The sequence below is a fragment of the Chlorocebus sabaeus genome, chromosome 10 (genome assembly GCF_047675955.1).
Source record: "Chlorocebus sabaeus isolate Y175 chromosome 10, mChlSab1.0.hap1, whole genome shotgun sequence".
NCBI classification, from domain to species: Eukaryota; Metazoa; Chordata; class Mammalia; order Primates; family Cercopithecidae; genus Chlorocebus; species Chlorocebus sabaeus.
Window position 1 is genome coordinate 91837055 of NC_132913.1, and position 5319 is coordinate 91842373.

Genomic DNA, 5319 nt, shown 5'->3' on the forward strand with positions numbered 1-5319 from the left:
AAACAATGTGAACTATGTCTCATAACTCTCAGTAACTGTGTCTCAATCACTTTGGAACATCCAACAATGAATAGTAGTGTGTGTTCCATTATTAATCTGTAGCACGTGCTCTGGTAGGTAACACCAGGTATGTGTTTAATAAATGCAGAAATAAATGAACTTAAATGGCATAAAATAATCTTTTGAGGAAGCTCTAAAGTAGTGGTCCCCAACCTTTTTGACATCAGGGACCGGTTTTGTGGAAGACAATTTTTTCATGGGCAGCAGGTGTGGAAGGTTTTAGGATGATTTGAGCACTTTATTTCTATTATTATTATATTGTAATATATAATGAAATAATTATACAACTCACCAAATGTAGACTCAGTGGGAGCCCTGAGCTTGTTTTCCTGCAACTAGATGTTCCCATGTAGGTAGGGGTGATGGGAGACATTGACAGATCATCAGGCATTAGATTCTCATAAGGAGCCCACAGTCTAGATCCCTTGCAGGTGCAGTTCACAATAAGGTTTGCACTCCTATGAGAATCTAATGCTGCTGCTGATCTGAGAGGAGACGGAGCTCAGATGGTAATGCAAGAATGGGGAGTGGCTGTAAATACAGAGGAAGCTTCGCTTGCTCACCCACTGCTCACCTCTTGCTGTGCGGTCTAGTTTTTAACAGGCCACGGGTCACTTCCTGGGGGTGGGGACCCCTGCTTTAAAGTATTTGTTCTAGAGTCATGCCCTACCTGAGTGAAAGTAACTCTTGAAACTTCTTGTATTATTAACTATGTTGCCTGTTGCTTCTCTAGGAGATGAAGTAGATGTCACATATAGAAGAACTATTCAGGGCTATATTGCTCGACAGGGAAGTTTCTGTACAAGGATTTCTTACCAGTCTGGGGACTCATAATAGTGAATGAAATGTCAGTTATTTTCCCCTGGTTTATCTAGCCCTCCTTAATATGACTGGAAGAGGTTATGCATTGGCCCCAAATCCCCAAAACTCTATGAAGCAGGAACAATGTCTGTTTTTTGTTCACCATTGTATACACAGCATCTGAATACCAACTAGGTAGCCAATAAATATATGTTAAGAGAGAAAGTGGGGGAAGGGGTGAGATGGAGGGAGAGCTAAAGAGGAGAAGCAAGGAGGGACTTTAGAAGGAAATTTAAAATTTACTTCAGAAAAGCTAAATTCATTCTCTAAAGTGAATCACACACGACAAAATTACAGTTAAGTGTGAACAGAGAGCACAACAATAGATATTGTAAAGTGCGATTCTACTGTTTGCTATGCATCATCCCTTGCCAAGGCTTTGATGAAGGTCTTGGGTTAAGTGGTATTATCAGGCCATAATCAAGATCACTGTGCCGTTCTGTATCTTCAACCCAACTCCCTTCCTTGAAGATCCTGCACTGGCACTGGTGCTTTGGTGTGAATTTCAAAAATCTTTCAGTTACTCTGTCTGAGTAAATGAACACTCAGCCCCTAAGCTTCAATCTTTCTTTCTCAAGGGTAAAGAGTTCAGTAATGTTACTTCTCTACACATACAATGTCTGGTTTCTTCTTAACTGTTCTTACCCAAAACCGTGTTAACATTGGAGCACTGGGAGTCCCGCAGAGCAATATATTTGTAAAAGGCCTCTCAAAATATCTTCTGCCCTTGTATCAAAGGAATGGCATAGATATTCTTGGCTTTTGGAGCACACATACTCACAAAGAGTGTCTTTGAGGCTGAATGCATCCCCTTCACTAAAATTCTCTTTCTTCTGTAATTGTTCCCTACCTTACTTTTAAATCTTACCTTGGCTTTAGAGCAATGGTTTAAAAGTGGTGGCAACTGTTCAATGAAATGTTGCCATATGACTTTTCCAATTAAGAGTTTTGTGGCAACTACAGATGCATTAAAACATGAAATGGAATAATGGAAAACTTGAGCTAAAAAGATTATATGAAAGATAATCTAATATAAAACTTTTATTTTACAATAGACTTAACAGTCCTTAAGAAACTGGGGAACCTGCCTAAAATTACAAATGAAGCCAGTGACAGAACAAAGAGAAAAATTTTAGTGAGCTATACTCCAGGCCAGGCGTTTTTTTTCTATATAATATATGGAGAAAAGGCAGGTAAGGCCCGATAGTGCATGGCATGACAGCAAATGAGGCTAAGGTCAAGTTTTTCTGATCTTTTAGACTGGAGAGACCTGAAGGCAAAAGTTGACAGGGCTGTAGAGTGGTGAAGCGAAAGGTCTTTGAATATCTGTTTGAATTCCCCATTCAAGATTAGTTATGTGACCTTGAGGACAACGGACTTTTCCAATCCTCAGTGTTCTTATCTGTTAAAGGAGCATAATAAGGGTGGCTATGTCATACAGTTGTGAAAACTAAATAGTAATGCATTCAAGCAAATAGCACAATATCTGCACATAGCAAGTACTCAAGATAGTAGAGTCCTACCTTAACACATTCAACCTGGGCTAATTCAGCCTGACATATGTCCTCAACAGAACAAGAAAAAAGAGAAATAAATATCTATTGATTTGTGTGTGTGACTTGGAGTAAGCATGAGAAGGGATCTGTGAGTTTGTGGGTCTCTCAGTCAGTGTCAGCCTCTGCATGCCTCTCATACCATGAGCACCTCTATGCCCCCGAGAAGGTCTTTATAAAGTGTATGTTTGTTATACATCAAGTCCTTTAAATGGAAGCCAGAGACTTCATCTGGTGCACACATGAAGAAACACCAATCTGCTTTAATAATGGAAGAACAACTAAAGTTAGGCTTATGCAGAATTGTGGTTTGGTCTCCAGCATGACTCTCTAAGATATCAAGGGAAAAAACTAATAACATGTCATTTTTGCGTTAGGCTTTGACTTAATATCTGAATTCCTTCATAAGATACATTGGCATTTTAAATGCCATCATTGTCAACACGTCATCATCATCACCAACAAACATCATCTCTACTAATAGTCTGTCAAAACTTTATATTGTCGCTTGGAAATCCCCTCTTTTGGCATTCTGCTCAGATTTCCCCTTAAAAGATTATACTTAAAGCATCAGCCTTTTTCACACATTGTATAATCAGAAGCATTTCGGGAACATCTTGGAAAGAGATGCAGCAGGTCTTCTAGGCCATCTCAGCACATATTTAGTGACCAATTCTAGGGCCCTTTGCTCCTCTTTCAGGGTCAAGACTAGGGGAGGCCAGTGAGGCACTTGCCTCAGGCACAAAATTTAAGGCAGCACAAAGGACTCAGTAATCACGTAAATGGTATCTTATAATATTTTGAAAAATAAAAATTATGCAAAAAAACCCACCATGGTGAATAAGATATCAACATGTTAAAGGCAAGACCAATGCTACTGCCTTTTTCTTTCATATCTGGCCCCAAATGGCTTGACCCAGCATTTACTTTGTGTTCCTGGGCCCCGAGCACTCCTCCTAGTATATCCCTAAAATGTGTTGACCCTTCAGAGACCCCAGTGTGACTGCAGAATCACAAGCTCAGCTCAAGTTAGTTACTGATTTCACAAAGTGTATTCTATAAGCCGGGCACTATTCTAAGTGCTAGAGATAGCACAGTGAATAACCAGACAAAAACCCTGTCTCCATGGGGCTTGCATCTAAGTGGGAGAGGAAAGAGAAAATAAATAAATAAATAAATAAATAAAATACACAGTAATTCAGATGCATTAGACAAAGATGATATGGAATTCTATGGGTGGAGTTAGGAACTGAAATTTTTTTTTTTTTTTTTTTTTTAGAAACTGATGTTTATTTTCTATCAACCATTTTTCCATGTTGCTTAAGAGCCCATGCAAGAACAGCTTAAGACCATTCAGTGGTTGCTCCTACCCATTCAGTGGCCTGAGCAGTGGGAGCTGCAGACCAGTCTTCCGTGGCAGGCTGAGCACTCCAGTCTTCAGTAGGGAACTGCTGAATAGGCACAGAGGGCACCTGCACACCTTCAGATCAGTCTACAACCTCAGGCTGAGTAGCAGTGAACTCAGGAGCTGGAGCAGTCCATTCACCCTGAAATTCCTCCTTGGTCACTGCCTTTTCAGCAGCAGCCTGCTCTTCTTTTTCAATCTCTTCAGGATCTCTGTAGAAGTAGAGATCAGGCATGACCTCCCACGGGTGTTCACGGGAAATGGTGCCACGCATGCGCAGAACTTCCCGAGCCAGCATCCACCACATCAAACCCACTGAGTGAGCTCCCTTGTTGTTGCATGGGATGGCAATGTCCACATAGCACAGAGGAGAATCTGTGTTACAGAGCAATGGTAGGTAGGTTAACATAAGATGCCTCTGTGACAGGCTGGTGGTCAGCCCTGGGGTCAGTAACCACAAGAAGCCGTGGTTCCCGGAAGGCTGCCTGGATCTGGTTAGTGAAGGTTCCAGGAGTGAAGCGGCCAGCAATTGGAGTGGCTCCAGTGGCAGCAGCAAACTTCAGCACGGCCCTCTGGCCAGTATTCCTGGAGGATATAACACTGACATCAGCAGGGTTTTCAATGGCAACAATGGCACGAGCCGCCAGCAGAAGCTTCTCCCAGGTCCTCTTCAGATTTATGATGTAGATGCCATCACTTTTCCTTTTATAGATGTACTGCTCCATCTGGAAGTCAAGATTGGTGCCACCTAAGTGGGTTCCTGCTGCAAGGAACTTAAGGACATCCTCCTCCTTCATTTGCAGGACATCAAGGGCTCCGGACATTGTGAAAGTTTCTCTTTAAGTTACGACGGGAATCCAGAACAACGCCGTATGGAATCCTCCGTAGGTAGCGTGTAAAGAGAACTGAAATTTTAAATAGGGTGGTCAGAGAAGGCCTCACTGAGAAAGTGACATTGAGCAAAAACCTAAGAGGGAGGAAGCAAGTTATGGGTTATCCAGAGGGAAATTACCCCATGCAGAGGTACAAGCAAGGGCAAAGGGCCCGATGATGGGTGACATGGTTTGGCTGTGTCCCCACCCAAATCTTATCTTGAATTGTTACTCTCATAATCCCCATGTGTCACAGGAGGGACCCAGTGGGAGGAAACTGAATCACGGGAGTGGGATTTCCTGTGCTGTTCTTGTGATAGTAAGTCTCACAAGATCTGATGGTTTTATAAAGGGCAGTTCCCTGGCACATGCTCTCTTGCCTGCTGCCATGTAAGGCATGCCTTTGCTCCTCCTTTGCCTTCTACAATGATTGTGAGGCCTCCCCAGCCATGTGGAACTGTGAGTCCATTAAACCTCTTTTTCTTTATTCATTACCCAGTCTCAGCTATGTCTTTAGAAGCAGCATCAGAACAGACTAATACAATGGGTTTTCCAGGATGGGGCCATG

General features: G+C 42.2%; 1 pseudogene; it reads right to left on the bottom strand.

Moving 5' to 3' along the window:
* Nucleotides 1-3764: 3764 nt before the first annotated feature.
* Nucleotides 3765-4759, bottom strand: LOC119620881 (small ribosomal subunit protein uS2-like; annotated as a pseudogene).
* Between the last annotated feature and the right edge of the window lie 560 nt (nt 4760-5319).